Source organism: Triturus cristatus, chromosome 10 (assembly GCF_964204655.1).
Source record: "Triturus cristatus chromosome 10, aTriCri1.1, whole genome shotgun sequence".
NCBI lineage: Eukaryota > Metazoa > Chordata > Amphibia > Caudata > Salamandridae > Triturus > Triturus cristatus.
In genome coordinates, this window is record NC_140593.1 from 262,646,314 (window position 1) to 262,664,913 (window position 18,600).

The window sequence follows — 18,600 nt, forward strand, 5'->3', positions numbered from 1 at the left end:
GGATACAAACAAGACTGGGGGAGGACCATCCACATCAGCAGAGTCAACACCCCAAGAGGAGCTTTTGGAGTCCACCCTCCTGCCTGAGAGCGTCGGTGGTGTGGCTGACATTGACATCTCCGACCCTGCATCCAGCAGCCAAGGTAAGATGCATGCAAAATAAATCTGCCCTGATCCCCATCCCATGCACATTTCCCCAAATGTGCAAAATATACACAACAAATGTCATTCCAGTCCAAGTCTCACAGCACACCCAGCAATGCATCATGGAAGTTGTAGTAATATGTATGACAGTGTGTCCATGACACATAGGAAATCAAATGCAACATGTGGGTTGGTGATAAGGGAATAACACAGTATCAGAAGTTAGCCAAGACAAACTGTAAAAACTTTATTGAGTGCAAATTGCAGACAATGACACAAACTCATGTATTCCCCTTTACATCCACAGCACAATCCAGGGCACTTGATGACAGTGCAGAGGGAGATGACAATGAACATCCTGAGGACCAGCATGATGATGAGGACTCTAGTGAGGATACAGAGCACACAACAATCATGCACAGGAAGTGCATGTAAGGATCGCGGATGTTCTGCAGGAGCGTCTGGAGACGTGAAGAAAAGTCCACAGTCGTCCCCCGTGTTCTTCCGACTCTATCAAACTCTAGAGTGCGGAGAACCCACTGGGGAAAACAGGGAAACAAAACAAGGATAGGTGGGGGGAACCGGTAGGTCTTGATGGGTGATTCTGGCAGGAGGAACAGCAGGAGCGGGATGGATCTTGGCAGGAAGAATAAGATGGCCTCCCAGCTGTAATGCAAATATGGTTAAACAAATATCTCTGTACCGCCACCTATGCTCTTTCTTCCCTTTACCTCCCCAACACCTACCAGGAGTTTCGTCAGCTGCTTAGGTATTAGTCTGCGAGAACTTGCGGGTGTTATTCTAGGTAAGTAGTTCCTTTGCGGGCAGCTTGCTTTAGTGGAAAAGTACGGGAAACCTAACCCCCTGCTCAATGGTCCTCGCAGTAATCACCACCGGAATCCTGATATAAGCTCAGGAGGACGTAGGGGATGGATATAAAGCCAACAGAACTTGAAGGGAGATAAATGATACTGGGGGCGTGGTACAAACACAAAGGAAAAGACTCCAATAATGCACAACCTTGGAGTTACCTTAACAGCAGGCAACAACACAACTACACACCCGCCTGATAAGGCTTCAGTTTTTTCTCTCTGAGAAATGAGGCAATGATCTGAAGACATCAAGACAGGAAGCGCTGGCAAGGGAGTTCACGCTCCAACTATCCCCTTCTAACTCCCTTGAAAGGAGCGACGCAAGACAGGGAACTCCCGCACAACTAAGCCCCCAGCGGACCTTACTTGACTGGTACCACAACCAGAGGGAGCAGGTGTAACCCTCGCAATGTCTCCTGGAGAGCGAGAAAGAACACCGCCAGCGCCACACTCCACCAGGATCCACAACGTAACGGCCACAGGAGCCGGGAATCGTCCACGACTCGGAACAGGAAACCGGAACTACAACAACAGGAAGTCAGGCAAGAACACTCGGGACGGAAATGGGGCTCAATGCTAGAACGCGAGGCGGCGTTTACACGCCCTTCGCCCTTTAAATACTCACTGCCTGTAGGGGTTTAACCGCGGGGCATGACAGTGCACACATGTGCCCTCACTGCCTCCATTGGAGGATAACATACAGCCCACAGGGGAGGACAGTGACAGAAGAGAGGAAAGTCAGGGTGTGTCACACATGCGGAGTCAGGAAACACCAAGGATGAGCATTCCAGCACTAGAAAGATGCAGGTCAAGGCCCAGGAGCAGCACTGCCACTGATGAGGACAACACCGTATTTTCAGGTCTGGAACACAGCATGCTGCAGGTACAGTGCCTGCAATGTAAATCACTGCGCTCCATCAATAGGCAGCTATGCACTCTGAACAAAAATCTGCGCAACATGGGGGAGGTCATAATGGCCATGGCAGGTGCCATACGTGACCTCTGTAACACCCTGAAGCACAACCAAGACACCAGTGACAGGGCTGCCCGACGTGCCAATGCACAGCTGCACAACTACAGTAAGGCCGTAACGCCTCTGCACCACCACCAGCAATCTGACACCTCGCAGCATTACCATGCAGTTGGAAATGTCGCACTGCTGTCAGGACATTGCAAGAGGGCTGGAACAGGTCACCAGTGCATTTGAGCAAATGCAGACGGCCAACTCAGGTGGCACCACTCTCATGGTCTCTGGCGAGAGTGAGGAGACCTCAAGTAGGAGTAGCATCACACCTACATTGCCTGGAGCAAGAAGGCGCAGTTCCAGACAGGGTGCAGGACCTAGGAACACCACGGAGGGCACTCAGCCTGGATCCCAAACAGCACCAATGCGTCACCGAAGGAGGTAAACTGTTCAGTGACAATTTTGCATCAATGGGTGATGCAACCCAGCAATGCATATTGGACACTTACTTGTGAAGTACCTGCACTGTGTGCATAACATGTGCTGGGTACAGCAACAATGAATGCTTTAGAAGTGTGAATAAACACAGCACACATTAGAATAATTTTTTGGCTCATGTCATCATTACTCACCTAGAAGTAGTTTTGTGTGATCTCAGTCCGTCTCTGACGTCCAGCAGCTGCCCCGACTCCTGATACTGGTCTGCCAGGGGGAGCAGGGCAATCGTCATCTGATGTGTCTGTCTCGGTCACATCAATTGTGGTGACTTTCCTCATAGCCATGTTATGTAGCATTGCACAGCTTGCCACGATTTTACAGCATGTCTCAGGGCTGTATTGCAGTGCACCTCCACTTTTATGCAGGCACCAGAACCGGCTCTTTAGGATTCCAAACGTATGCTCAATGACGCAGCGTGTAGATATGTGTGCCCTGTTGTATCTCCTCTCAATTGCATTGGCTGGATCCAGGTACGGGGTCAGGATGAAGTCCCGCACTGCATAGGCACTGTCACCTGCAGGGATAGACACAATAGGTAAGTCAATGTCCCCCCCCCCCTCCGGAGATGTAGTGGATGTATGGATGTGTGCCATGTATTTACCTAGCAGGTATCCCTCCCCGAACTCTCCAGCACTCAGACGTCTGTGTATTCCACTGTGTCTACAGATGAAAGAGTCATGTGTACTGCCAGGGTATTTGGGTACAATGTCATTGATGATATACTTAGCATTGCACACAATCTGTATATTCAGGGAATGGTAGCATTTACGGTTTCTGTAGACATATTCAGTTGCTGATGGGGGTGTGATGGCCACATGGGTCCCATCGATGCAGCCATTGATGTGGGGGAAACGTGCAATCTGGTAGAAGTCAAGTTTTGTTTGCTGAAATGCCTGTTGGGTGGTGGAGAAGTATATGTGATGTGATAGCCTCTGTAGCATTGCATCTAGAAAGGCATGGAGAAAGCGCGAAAGGGCACTCTGTGACACCCCGCCAACCTCCGCTATGACCCCTTGAAAACTCCCTGAAGCCAGGATGTGCAGGGAGCACAGGACCTGCACATGTGTGCGAATTGTTTGTGTCCTGCGTGTAGGGTGTTCCAAATAGGGTTTCAGCTCCTCAATCAGGTCCAATATGGTCTGTGGGTGCAGCCTGTACTTGTCATGGATGTCCTCTTCAGTCTGCTGGAACAGAGTGATGCGCAGCCTGAAGATACGTTCCTGTCTCATTCTCCTCTGTTCAAGAGCCCAAATACGCAGCCTCCTGGCTATCACAAACAGTGCTGCCATTGTGGAAGGATCTGTTGCATTGTGGGGTGGTTTAAGTACCTTGCACCTGGTTACCACCTGCATGCACCTGGTGTTAATTGTGATTTCTTATTTTGCGAATTTCAATATTTCGCGATTAGCAATTTTTTCATACATGTCCTTGCGATTTCTTAGTTTGCGATATCCTTTTTGCGATTTTCGCAAATTGAGAATATCGCAATTTAGGAATTTGCAAGGATATTCACAAATTTTGGGTTTCACAGACTAAGAAATCGCAAATTTTGCGATTTCTTAATTTGCACTGGTAATGTGTGTCATACATATGAAATAGCGATTTTTAATTCGCAAACGCTGTTTTTTGCGATTCACAGAGTTTACGAATAAAATTTTGTTTCATACATATGCCCCTTGCTCATACAGATACTAACACATACTTATGCTCTAATACAATCACTGACACAAGCACACACTCATCCATACAGTCACTCTCACAATCACTCACTCTCACATATAGTCATTTATATACTCCAACACTCACATATACTGTCTTTCACATATGTAGTTACTCACACATGTACCACTGAGACATCCATTCACTCATCAACACACCCATACACACACTCACCCACCCATACAGTCCATCACAGATGCACTCTTGAATCCATACACCCAGTGAATCTCCCACTCACACATCTATGCACAGAGTCACACACCTCCACCCATACACACACTCAGGCACCCATACAGATACCCAGACAACTAATCAATAACCCATATAGACACTCATGTAGCTATTCACCAACCCATGCAGCCGCTTGCACACCAACAGACAGACTGATACAGACATTCACACAGTTTAGTCACTAACCAATGCATTCAGTAAGATACGTTTAATCACTCACTTATAGAGTCAGTCACAGACCTACTAAATCATTCATTCAGATACTCATACTCCCACTCACTCTTCAATACACCTTGGTCTATATATATTAAACATATTTAAACTTTACAGAAACACACAGTCACTGGGTGATGTCATCAGTGATGTAATTTGAGATGCATCAGTGATATCATCAATGATGTCATAAGTGATGTAATATTTGATATCATCAGCAGTGCATTGCGGGGGCACAAGTTATAGTTTGCTGAACTAACTATAATAGCCAAATTTCACTGGCCTTGTACAAGTGGACTGTCCAACTAACTATAACATCCTTGAAACCTGTGGGTTTTCAGTGAAAAAAAAAAAAATATATATATATATTATCTACTGGCGGTCGCCAGTAGATAGTTATAGTTAGGACCGAGTTCCCATAGGAAATCTGAAAATTCTATTTTGAATAACTTTGGCGCCGGTTGACTTATCTTCGGGAAATTTTCAAAACTAATGGGGTGCTCTGCTCAGCTCCTACCCTGACAGTCTCGGGGTGATTCGTCAAGCGGGGGATGAGAAAAAAGGGGGGTCCCAAAACGCGTTTTCCCCATGCATTTTCCCATAGGGCCTTTAGTCGAAGGTACAGCCCGAACGGCTGAACAGAATTACTTGAAATTTGGCAAAGAGGTAGTCCTCAGGTCAGGCATGTGCCTTTTGCATATATGGTGTCAATCTGTTCAGTAGTTCCTGAGAAAATTGCAGTTAAAAGTACATAAATATCTATATGCGCGCACCGTGCGCGCACGGGGCGCGCACCAAATGTCCGGGAGCGTAATTCTCATTGGTGGTTAGATATCAGTCAACATTCCAATCGGTCGAAATCAGGGAGTGTCGGACGCTATTTTGTGTGTGACAGTGAAAAAGAAAGGTGGAGAACGTGAAAAGGGGGCAGGGTAGAGAGTTCCTGACCCCCTAGCCTTTGTCAGGGGGTCCCTGAAGGACCCCGAAGGGTGAAAATTTTTTTTAATTTTTTTTCAAAAAATCGCGGGGTGCACGCACATCCCAGCCGCCATTTTGAGTTTTAGAGGCAGAAGAGAGCTAAAAACACGAGTGGAGAACGTGAAAAGGGGGCAGGGTAGAGAGTCCCTGACCCCCTAGGCCTTCTCAGGGGGACCATGAAAGACAACGGCTCTTTTTAGAGCCAACCAACATCTAAACACCTAAACTTAATTTTTAATTCTATTTTTTTAATGAATTTTTTGCCGCCGTGCGCGCACCACGCAATATTTACAATTTATTTTTTTTGTTCTGGACCAAAGTAACAAAACTGAATATCATCAGTAACCTTCTCTACATCTGATACAGATCCAGGCAACAGAGCACTATTCAACTCATTTAACTTTAGTGCTGGACTTTCAGCAAAATACAATCTTCTCACAAACTTTCTCATTTCAGTATGATGTACTGCCTGCATCCTAAAATGGTGAAAAACACTTTGACAAACATTCCTAGAAAGACAAGCCACTTTTTTTACTATTTTCTCTTAGAAAGTCACGTAATTTATCAATAGATTCTTGTCGTACAGTACAAATACTACTACAATTCCAAGTGTACACTGGGGCTTTAGGACGTTTCCCCATAACCTCATCAGCTAACACTTCTTCCTTATTTCTTGGAACCATTTTCTCCTTTTCCATTACACAACCATCTTTAACTTCATAAGTTCGACCACTGGTGTCAACTGCATGCAGCAAACTATTACTTTGAAGATAACTCTCTTCATTAAAAAATGGTTCAGTACTTGAACTATGCTTCCATTCTCCTAGGAACACATTACAAAAGTTTTTTTTTTCACTACTCTTTTCCTTTTGCTTTTTGACTTCATTACATTGACTATTTTATCTAATGTACGGATCCTGTTCAAAATTAAAATGAATAGTTTTCTTTTTAATTCCAAAGCCTTTGCAACAATTGATTCAATATGTTTCTTTTTCTTATAAAATATTGCTTTCTTCCTATATTTTTTCACATCCTTTAGCAAATTGAACACCACTCTTCTCTGAAACATTTTTTTACGAATGTTTTGAAATTCTGTTTTTCTTTTTAAGTCACTCTTTCTTGCTTCTGATTGTACATTAGCATTTAGTATTTTCTTTCTATTGTCTTGTTGTTTTCTTCTTGAAACACTATTTGCTGTGGATATACTTTGTACATTTTTTCTATGTTTGAGGATATTTTAAAAAAATCCTTAGTCTGCTTACCAGAAGACTTTTTCTTTTTTCGAACATGAGGTTCTTCAACTAATTTTTGTTGTCCAGTTGTCTTCAAATATAGATGTTTTTGCTGTTCTTTTCTCTTTCTTGATTTTATAGGCATGTTTAATTTATTTCAGTGTTGTTCAGCAATACCTAAAAGAAACTAAAAAAAATACCTTTATGTCATTTAAATATATTACTATATCTTTTTTGAGCTTTTCAAATCCTATCATATGGGCTGCCCCTTTCCTACGAGTGCAAGTCTTACAGAACAAGTGCAACACAAATTAAATCTCTGACAACAATTCCTGTGTGCAGACCGACTCTAGGCAGAAAACTATATTTGATTGGCAATTTCAAAGCATGTTTACTACAGTGGTAGAGCAAGTGATAATTACTGTAACAGCCTGACACATTTTCCTTATGGCTTAGAGAGGCAGAAAAGAGCACATGTCCTAACAGCTACTTGAGACCATGAGCATGTGGAACCTGGGTGAGTGATTAGACTAGAGCAAAGGAAATGAGCCTTGGTGATGTTGAATGTGTTAGCGTTACACACTGCTATCTGAAATACCACACAGTGCTGAATAGTAAGCATGGGAGTGCAGGAGAAGCAGCTGCCTGTGTGCTAAGAGTATGTTTCTGGAGACTGTGTATTGTCAGGTGCAAGAGAGATCGGCATGGACGCTTGCACAACTGCATGAAGACTGCAGAGATGTATGTAAGAGCACATGTGGTAAGGGTTAATTGGGCTTATGAACATGTAGGAACTACCTCACTCATCACAGTACTGCAAGGAAAATCTACCCTGTTGTTTTCAAATGTGTTAGCATTTGCCTCTCATCTGTGAGATGCTGATTTCTGCTGAATGCTAACCATCACAGTTCCAGAAAACAAGCTGCCCCTTTTCTATGAGTTCAAGTCTTACAGAACAAGAGCAATACAAATTAAATCTCTGACAACAATTCCTGTGTGCACACAGACTCATAGTGTGATTCTAGGCAGAAAACGATATTTGATTGGCAATTTCAAAGCACATTTACTACTGTGGTAGAGCAAGTGATAATTACTGTAACAGCCTGACACATTTTCCTTATGGTTTAGAGAGGCAGAAAAGAGCACATGTCCTAACAGCTACTTGAGACCATGAGCATGTGGAACCTGGGTGAGTGATTAGACTAGAGCAAAGGAAATGAGCCTTGGTGATGTTGAATGTGTTAGCGTTACACACTGCTATCTGGAATACCACACAGTGCTGAATAGTAAGCATGGGAGTGCAGGAGAAGCAGCTGCCTGTGTGCTAAGAGTGTGTTTCTGGAGACTGTGTATTGTCAGGTGCAAGAGAGATCTGCATGGACGCTTGCACAACTACATGAAGACTGCAGAGATGTATGTAAGATCACCTGTGGTAAGGGTTAATTGGAGTTTTGAACATGTAGGAACTACCTCACCCATTGCAGGAGTGGAAGGAAAATCTACCCTGTTGTTTTCAAATGTGTTAGCATTTGCCTCTGATCTGAGAGATAGTGATTTGTGCTGAATGCTAACCATCACAGTTCAAGAAAACAAGCTGCCCCTTTCCTACGAGTGCAAGTCTTACAGAACAAGAGCAACACAAATTAAATCTCTGACAACAATTCCTGTGTGCACACAGACTCATGATGTGATTATAGGCACAAAACAGTATTCGGGGGTGATACCAGTACACCTTAACTTATGGTGAAGACATACTCCATAATATCTTACAAGTTCAAGGCAGTTAAATATCTTCCAAAACATAAAATGTAAAACACAACTTTAAAAGAAGAAACATATTTCTATTATTTATATCAAAATACACCACATACATCCCCTCTCAAATTCATAACTCACCTTTAAAAGTAGTTAGTTGAGAAAGAAATGTGCCACTCACACAGCAGATTATCAGAGCCAGAATCTCTGAGCTGTACTCCTCTCACCAGAACCACTAAATGGCAAAATTTCCCTCTCTTTTTTCACACATATACATGTTAACTTCAAATCACATTGCTTCCCACATGTTTTTTAAATGGAAACACACATTTCTATTGGTTGCAAATTTCAACCCTTTCCAAATGATTCCTACCCCAACTTGACTTCTGCCTGCTACCATAGCAACAGATCATGGAACACTGGTGTGAGCAGAGAGGTCAGAAGTTCAGCACACAATGTTTCTAATCCAAAGAGCAAGAGTGCTTGACTTTTCAAACCTAACAGCATATCCAAAGTAATGTTCTGTGGGAACACATTTTTCTGAACCAATACAAAACATGCTTTTAAAAATTTAAACATACAGCCTAGTTTTTAGTGTTGAATGGTCTGAAACAGCCAATGAGTTCTTTTTATTAAAAAAAAAAGTATGTAAGCCTCCATTTTACAACTATCTTTCTTTTCATATTGCCATTCTACTGAAAGACACCTTCTGAGTGCATCCAGATCTCCTTGAAAGATGTTCACAGTGTGGATTGTAGGTCATAGCTATGTCTACTGGAGTGAAAAGTATGCAGAAAAAAGAGGTATTGTGAAAGACCTTGCTTTGCCAAATGTAGACATTAAATGGATTGGTCAGAGAGGGTTAAAGTGGCACCAATTAATGCCTATGGTGAAATCCTTTCTACATCTCCCACAGCCTGACCTTATAATTGTGCACTGTGGTGGAAATGACCTAGGCACTTTAACTGGGGTAGGTCTGGAAATGCTTGTTAAGGACACCTTTGTGCAATTGATGTCACTTTTTCCACAAACTACCTTTGTATATTCTAATATATGCCAAAGGCAAAAGTGGAACTGGTCCAACCAATATTGTCCGCAGTTTGCGAAAGCAAAAAAGCACGTCAATAAGTCTGTTTCTGCTTTCCTCAGAGACTATGGTATGGGTTCTATATACCACAACAACTTGCGTTGCAACATGCAAGGCATTTATAGAGGAGACGGTGTTCATTTCACAGATGAAGGGAACAGAGTCTTCCTCTTGAACTTTAGACTCTGCACCGGTACTTACTTGTAGATACAAAAAAAAAATCAATGAACACAATGGCTCTTTTTAGAGCCAACCAACATCTAAACACTTAAACTTGAATTTTAATTCCATTTTTTTATGAATTTTTTGCCGCCGTGCGCGCACCGCGCAATATTTATAATATTTTTTTTTTTTGGGACCTTAGGGGTCTTTCATGGTCCCCCTGAGAAGGCCAAGGGTGTCAGGGACTCTCTACAATGCCCCCTTTTCACATTCTCCACGTGTGTTTTTAGCTCTCTCCTGCCTCTAAAACTCAAAATGGCGGCTGGGGGATGCGCGGACCGTGCACGCACCCCGCAATTTTTTGTAAAAAAATTAAATGTTTTTTTCACCCTTCAGGGTCCTTCAGGGACCCCCTGACAAAGGCTAGGGGGTCAGGAACTCTCTACCCTGCCCCCTTTTCACGTTCTCCACCTTTCTTTTTCACTGTCACACACAAAATGGCGTCCGACACTTCCTGATTTCGACCGATTGGAATGTTGACTGACATCTAACCATCAATCAGAATTACGCTCACGGACATTTGGTGCGCGCCCCGTGCGAGCACCGTGCGCGCACGGTGCGCGCATATAGATAATTATGTACTTTTAACTGCAATTTTCTCAGGAACTACTGAACAGATTGACACCATATAAGCAAAAGGCACATGCCTGACCTGAGGACTACCTCTTTGCCAAATTTCAAGTAATTCTGTTCAGCCGTTCGGGCTGTACCTTCGACTAAAGGTCCTATGGGGAAAACGCGTTTTGGGACCCCCCTTTTTTCTCAGCCCCCGCTTGACGAATCACCCGGAGACTTTCAGTGTAGGAGCTGAGCGGAGTACCCCATTAGTTTTGAAATTTTCACGAAGATAAGTCAACCGGCGCCAAAGTTATTCAAAATTGAATTTTCAGATTTCCTATGGGAACTCGGTCCTAACTATAACTATCTACTGGCGACTGCCAGTAGATAATATATATATATATATATATATATATATATTCACTGAAAAAACCATAGGTTTCACACATGTTATAGTTAGCGGAAATTTTACTGATAAAAAACCAATGAAATTCCCCCGTTATAGTTAGTGCAGGCAACTATAACTCACGCGACCGCAATCTTCTGCTGATGACATATGTGTCTTTATGAAAAAAAAATATTTGTAATATATGTATAGCTAAAAATGTATGGAAGAAGACATGGGCAAATAAGTGTCTAAATACAGTATTAGCATGATGCACTTCGTTTTGAAAGGTAATATTTTAATTTTTCATAATTTTTATAAGCCATGCACAAATGGTGCCCTTCGGGCACCATTTGCACACGGGGTGGACAGAGTGTGGATAATTTTATTTTTTATTTTTATTTTTTTAAATATTATAGTTTATCTCATATGTTATAAGCCATGCCCAATTGGTGGACTTCGGTCACCAATTGCACACGGGGTGGGGAGAGTGTGGATAATTTTTTTTTTATATAATTTTTTACCGTACGCGTACGGTAAGCGTAATCGGCGAAATTAGCGAAAAAAAAAAAAAATCCGTTTTTGGCCTTGGGGGATCTTTGGGGACTCCCTCAACATGGCTATGTGTGTGGGAGCTGTCTAAACAGCCCCTTTACATGTTTTTGTGCTTTGTATTTTCATCATCACTCTCAGTGCGAGAGAGAAAATGGCGGCCGCAGCTTCCTGGTTTCGGCCGATTCGAATGTTTACTAAGATCTAAGAGCCAATCAGAATCGCGCTCGCGCACGCCACCGTACGCGTACAGTAAGCGTACCGTAAGCGCACCGTAAGCTGGCTCAGATATATATATTGATTTAAATGCTATTTTCTCAGAATCTACTGAACAGATTTACACCAAACCTACAAAAGGCACTTCCTTGACCTGAGGACTACCTCTCTGCCAAATTTCAAGTAATTCTGTTCAGCCGTTCGGGCTGTAGCCCTGTCTAAAGGTCCTATGGAAAAATGCATGGGAAAAACGCGTTTTGGGACCCCCTTTTATCTCAGCCCCCGCTTGACGAATCCCCCCGAGACTTTCAGGGTAGGAGCGGAGCGTAGCGCCCCACCTATTTTGAAAAATTCGCGAGGATTCGTTGACCGGCGCCAAAGTTATTCAAAATAGAATGTTGCGGATTTCCTATGGAAACGTGGTCCTAACTATAACTACCTACTGGCGACCGCCAGTAGGTAATATATATGTATATATATATATATATATATAAATATATTCACTGAAAAAACCATAGGTTTCAGGTGTGTTATAGTTAGCTGGACTTTTCACTTGTACAACACCATTGAAATTCCCCCGTTATAGTTAGTTCAGCTAACTATAACTCGCGCGCCCGCAATGCACTGCTGATGACGTCACATATTACATCACTCATGACATGGTCAGTGACATCACTCATGACATCACTGATGACATCTCAAATGACATCACTGATGACATCATCCAGTGAATGTGTGTTTTTCCCAAAATTAAATATGTTTTATATATGTATATCTCAAGGTCGATGGAAGAATAAATGGGTATATAAGTGTCTAAATGGATGATTTGTTTTTGAAAAATTGATTGTGTAACTGACTGATTAAGTGTATCATAGTGAATACATGGCTTAGTGAGTAATGTTTAAATATGTAAATATCTGTATCAGTCTCTCACTTTGTGTATAAGTGGCTGCATGGGTTGGTGAGTAGCTACATGGGTGTCTATATAGGTTATTAGTTGTTTTTTTGAGTATCAGTCTGAGTGTCTGCATGGTTCGGAGGGGGGTATTACGTAGTGCATAGGTGCATGAATGAGTGACTCACTCTTTGTATGTGTTGAAGACAGCATGTGTGCAGGACTGTATGGGTGGATGAGTGTGTGAATGGGTGTGTTAGTGAGTGAATGACTGTCTCAATAGTGTCTTTATGAGTAACTACATATGTTTTAAACTAGTATATGTGACTATTGGTGTATATAAGTGAGTATATGTGAGAGTGAGAGATTGAAAGAGTTCCTGTATGAATAAGTATGTGTTTCTATAAGTGATTGTTTAAAAGACTAAGTATGTGTAAGTTTCCGTAGAAGTAAGTGTGGTGGTGTGTGTATAACTGTATATGCAAATAAATGTATGTTTGATTCTTTATTAGCATGAGTGACTATGTGTGTGAGTAACTCTATGGATGAGTGGCATTGTGTAACAGGATGCATAGGTGTATGAGTACATATGATGAGTGAATACATGTATGAGTGACTGTATAGGACTGTTGGTGAATGAGTGGATGTGGATGTGGATCTTAGAATTACTGAAGAGGTTGTTGTAACTGGTATTGGTATGTCCATTGTTTTGAAAATGTTAGTCTCTATTTTTGAATGTGTGTATCAAAGGTTATATTAGGGTGAGAGGAGGTCTGCCACTCTATCACAAGGATGATGTCATCAGTGATGTCATCAGTGATGTCATTTGAGATGTCAGCAGTGATGTCATGAGTGATGTCACTGACCATGTCATGAGTGATGTAATATGTGACGTCATCAGCAGTGCATTGCGGGCGCGCGAGTTATAGTTAGCTGAACTAACTATAACGGGGGAATTTCAATGGTTTTGTACAAGTGAAAAGTCCAGCTAACTATAACACCCCTGAAACCTATGGTTTTTTCAGTGAATTTCTGAGGTTTTTTAAATGCTAATTCCTAACTATAATGTGCCTGAAACCTATGGTTTTTTCTGTGAATTTCAAAGGTTTTTTAAATGCTAATTTCTAACTATGCCTACAGAGATAGGACATGTGAAGAAAGAAGAAAAAATGCACAGAAAGAAAAAAAAGAAGTGCAGAAAGAAGCAACAGAAGTCCTCAAAGACGAAGAAAAGTGCAGGAAAAAGGATAACGTGCAGAAAGAACAAAAAGAAGAGCAGAAAGAAGCCTTGTTGCAAAATCATCCTGTACCCTCAACTTTTTCAGACGGATACTGGTGGTAACTGAGTCTGACTAACCAGTCCTAGAGCCAGTGCTATGTTAAAAGACACTTAGAATACAGTGAAAACACCTACATACACTAGGGAACATTATGCGTTGGGGTCCCCCTGTGATTAGCATGACCTCCTCTGTAAGCCCCTAGTATATAATAGGGCAGGGGGATTAAAACTACCTCTTAAAACAGGCCACAGGGCGTTTTTGCACACGTTAACTCAGGCCCCGTCCCCTCCCTTCACCACTGTGTAAACACACCCTGTGTCCGTTTTTAGTTGGGAGATTAAGTTCATTTGAATCCTGAGGGTCCCTAGGGTCCAACTAGCCCACTAGGTACCTCCAGTAAGCGCCACAGAGCTGCGTTGCAGAGAGGTGTAAAAAGGGGCTTGGCCTCAGAACACCTGTCTGCAGCGCAGCTCCCTGGTGCATACTGGAGATGCCTGTTGGGCTAGTTGGCCCTTAGGGACCCTCAGTATTGAAGAGGAATTAATTCCCCAACTTACAACTCGCCAGGGGGCGCGTTTGCAGAGTGCTGCAAGGAGGGGGCGTGGCCTCCGGCACAATGCCAGTCTTTTATTTATTTTAATTTTTTAAGAAGGGGGGCTGTGTGGTTCCCCTTCTTATTCTAATTTATTGGCCCTGATGACCCCATCCCCAGGGCCTGTCTCCTAATTATATTTTTTTGACCCCAATCCCCAGGGCCGGCCACTGTTTTTTATTATTTTTAAAAAATATATATTTATAGACACACCTAGGACATGCTGGACAAACCGTACGTACCTATCACCATGACGATTTGCGTGATATTCATTAAAATGCATACAATGAATCCACGTGGAATGTATTTACACCACTAGTGTAGCTCTGACATGTCTGATGCCCTACCGTGCCTAATCCCGGTAGACACCCTTGTCGTTTATTTATACAAACATGGGTAGCTATTGACGGGCACATTTAATACACAGGCACACCAAGCCATTCAAAGGGGATTCGACAAAAATTCGACCAAAACTATGCAAGAAACCCCCCTCACGGTTAATAAAACACACATCCACAGCCGGATGTGTAATACTTTTTATTTTACTCTCTGGAAAGGGGACGAACATCACTTGAGAGTCACAGCGCGCTCCTGGCAGAGCCCAATGCTGTGTTACACCCACCATTGCCTGCTGAGTGCCACACACCTCAGTGTTGCACAGTGCTATGCCATACATATTACAATCTGGGATCCATATCTTTGTCACAGTGCATATGCAACGTTACACTCCCCAGCACATATTTTATATTTCAACTTTAGAGACTAGTTAGGTTACACAACACTGCCCTGTGCATATTACACTCCAAGGCGCATATCGCATAGCACGCGCTAGTGCCTGTGCTATCTCGCACTCTCCAATGAATCTGTCATTGCGCACAATGTATTGCATATTATATTTCACGCCCGGTTCATCTTATATCACACTTTTTGGTGCATAGTTTATACCATACACTATATCTAGTTTTCATTTTCAATCGTGCTCTCAGGACTATGTTCTATATAACACTGTGTTCACCTACCCTTTTCACGGGCATTACATTTTGCGATAGGGGGTGGAGGGTCAGGGGGTGTTTCTGCCAAGTGAGCCCGGAGTCACAGTCACAAACGTCCTCTTCTTCCTGAATAAAAGTGAGATTATGCTGCATACTTGTTCATATTTTAAGTAGTTCGCACAGACACACGTTTTAAAAACAATAAAGTTCCTAATACCCGCCTTCTCTGAACAGTTAGCTTTCTGCCCCATCCCCCTCCTCCCTATCCTCTGTTGTGTGAATCCATGGACTAGCCTCCTCCCTCCTGCCATGCATGGTCTGATGTGCTGCCACTGCCCTCAATTTAGTATGATGTACCAGTCCACTCCTCCTGCCCTCCATTGCCCAATTCTATGCCCCATCATTGACCTCCTGCTTAAACTCTGTGCTTAGCTTGCTGCCCCTATTCTCCTTCCCCCTGCCCTCCGATGTCTTTGTGTATGCCCCTGCTCCATCCTTTTTGCCCACCATGTTCCATGGACCTGCCACTCCTATCTACTCTGAGTGTTCTGTTGAGCTGCCACTCCCCTCCCACCTGCCTAGCATTGTCAGATGACTGTAACCTGTCCCTACCACCTCCACCTTGCCTGTCCACATGCCATGCCCCTATCCTCTTCCTCCTGTCCTACATGGTCCATTGTACTGCCACACCCTTCTGCCCTCCCTGGTCTGTTGTGCTGCAACTGCTCCTCCTGCCTGCCCCGTGCGGTCTGTTGTGAGGCCCCTTCCCCTGAAGTTTCTTGTCTGTGCACAGGTCCTGACCCTCCCTTCTATCCTCCATCGTCCTTTGTGCATGCCCCTGCACCCTCCTTCTTGCCCATCATAGCCATTGTGCTACCACTAACCCTCCCACTTGCCATGCATGGTCTTCTGTGCTGCCATGGCCCCTCCCACCTTCCCTGTGTGGTCAGTTAGCTGCCCCTGAACCCCTCCCACCTTCCCTCCATGGTCTGTGTGTATGCCATCACAGTCTCACTGTTGCTCTTCATGGTGTGTCTTGCTTCTAGTGCCCATCCTGCCTGACCTCCATGGCTATCTTGCTGCTCCTGCCCTGCCCCCTTGCCCCCAGCCCTCTGTTTACATGTGCAGACCCCTACTCCCTCCCTCCTGGCTTGTCTGTTCCATTGTAATGCCCCTGATCCATCCCTCCTGCCCTTTATGGTCTGTTATGCTGCAGCTTTCTCTCCTGTCTGTCCATTATGGTCCTGCCTCTTGCCCCTCTGTTCTCTGTTGTCCATGTGCATGGTCCTGTCCCCTCCCTCTTGCTTTCTATGGATTGTTGTGCTGCACTCCCGTCCCGCATGCCCTGTGTGGTGTATTGTGCTGCTGCAAACCCTGATGCCTGCCCTGCAGGGTCAGTTTGGTGCACCTCTCCATGTCCCTCCTGTCCTCTGTTATCCAAGTCCATGTCCCTACCCCATTTCCTTCCATGATCCAATGTACCATACTTGCGAACATTTTGAACTTGGTAAGAGGGAGATTTTGAAAAAAAACTGGGGTATTGATTTTCCCCTTTGGGTTATATTGAAAAAGAGGAGATTGTAGACAGGAGACAGATAAAATAAAGCCCATTTGAGCTTAAAAACATTGGACGTTTCCTGGCTGAATCGGGTCTGTTGGCATGTATGGTTGTACTACCATTGCCTCTTCCTTCTGCCCACAATGGTCTATTACATTGCCACAGCCTCTCTTGCAAGTCCTGTATTGTTGGTTTGTTGCCCCTGCCCCCCTTTCCACTGCCCTCCATAGTCTGTTGTGCTGCCACGGCCCTTCCTGCCTGCTCAGTGTGGTTAAATTGTTGCCTTTGCACCCTCCTACCTGCCTTCAATTTTCAGAGTCCGTGCCCCTGGCCTCTCAACAGTATCCTAATGAACAACTAGATTGCTAACATTCTATATTTATTACAAAAGTGTGGAACGCCTGACGTCATCTTGATGTAATCAAAACTGTAATACCTAGAGCATTTCCTTTAGAAATTACATATATGAGAGGGTCTTATTGGCATCAAAATTATGGTTAGTGCTCTAAAAGACTAAAATAAGGACATATTTTCTGAGTTTTCAAATAGCGAGAAAGCACTTTTAAATTATTTGTTACCCTTATGTTTTTTTATCCAGTTGACCACTTGATTAAATGTTGCACTTAGGGGAGAGGATGTGGTGTTACTTCCAGAACTGCAGACTTTGCAACTGAGGAACCAGGTTAGAGTTTCTGCTTCAGCTCGACATTCTGTGATTCTGATCAAATCACTTAGTCTCCCCATGTCTACAACCAAAATGAATTTGTTCTTGTGTGATGTAACCAATGCTCATGTAAAGCACTCCAATACCTGACAAGTCTGCACTATATAACACTGCAAAAACACAAAATAATAAGTGTTTTGCACACTTCTGTCATTGGGCTATATTTGGGCTACATCTGGGTGATTTTGGGCTACATTTGGGCTCTTTTGTCTCCGGTGGGCATCTTGGGAGATTTATTTGTTATGAAGTTTCCTAATTTCCTCATGTACTGCAGTCTCCTCAGTAGGAAATGCTTTCAGTTTTTTACTTTGATTCCATCATGAAGGTATTCAGATATGTCACACATTTGCCATAAATTCTGAATGTTAGCACTCTAGTTGCTCATTAGATCACTGTAGTAAAACTACTGTTCACCATGGAAGTCTGCTCCTGGTATTAAAAGTGCATGTTTCAGTCTGCATGTCAGTTTTTTTTAATGAAATAGAAGAGGATTTGAGAAGTCACTCAAAATGTGCCCTCATTTTCTTTCTTCAGCATTAATCATAATTTCTATGGAAAAATGAACCCCCTCATTGTGTTCCTTTTTAAATTAAATGTTTTAAGTGTTACCAGTTTATTCCAATCAAGATGGCTTCAGGTGTGCCATACTTTTGTCATAATGAAGACAGTAAGCGCTCTAGTTGTTTTTAAGAACACTCTAGGACATTCTGTCATTGGGCTATACTTGGGCTACATCTGGGTGATATTTGGGCTACATTTGGGCTCTTTCGTCTCTGGTGGCCATCTTGGCAGACTTATTTGTTATGAAGTTTCCTAATTTCCTCATTTACTGCAGTCCCCTCAGTAGGAAATACTTTCAGTTTTTTACTTTGATTCCAAAGGCATTCAGATGTGTCACACATTTGCAATAAATTCAGAATGTTAGCACTCTTT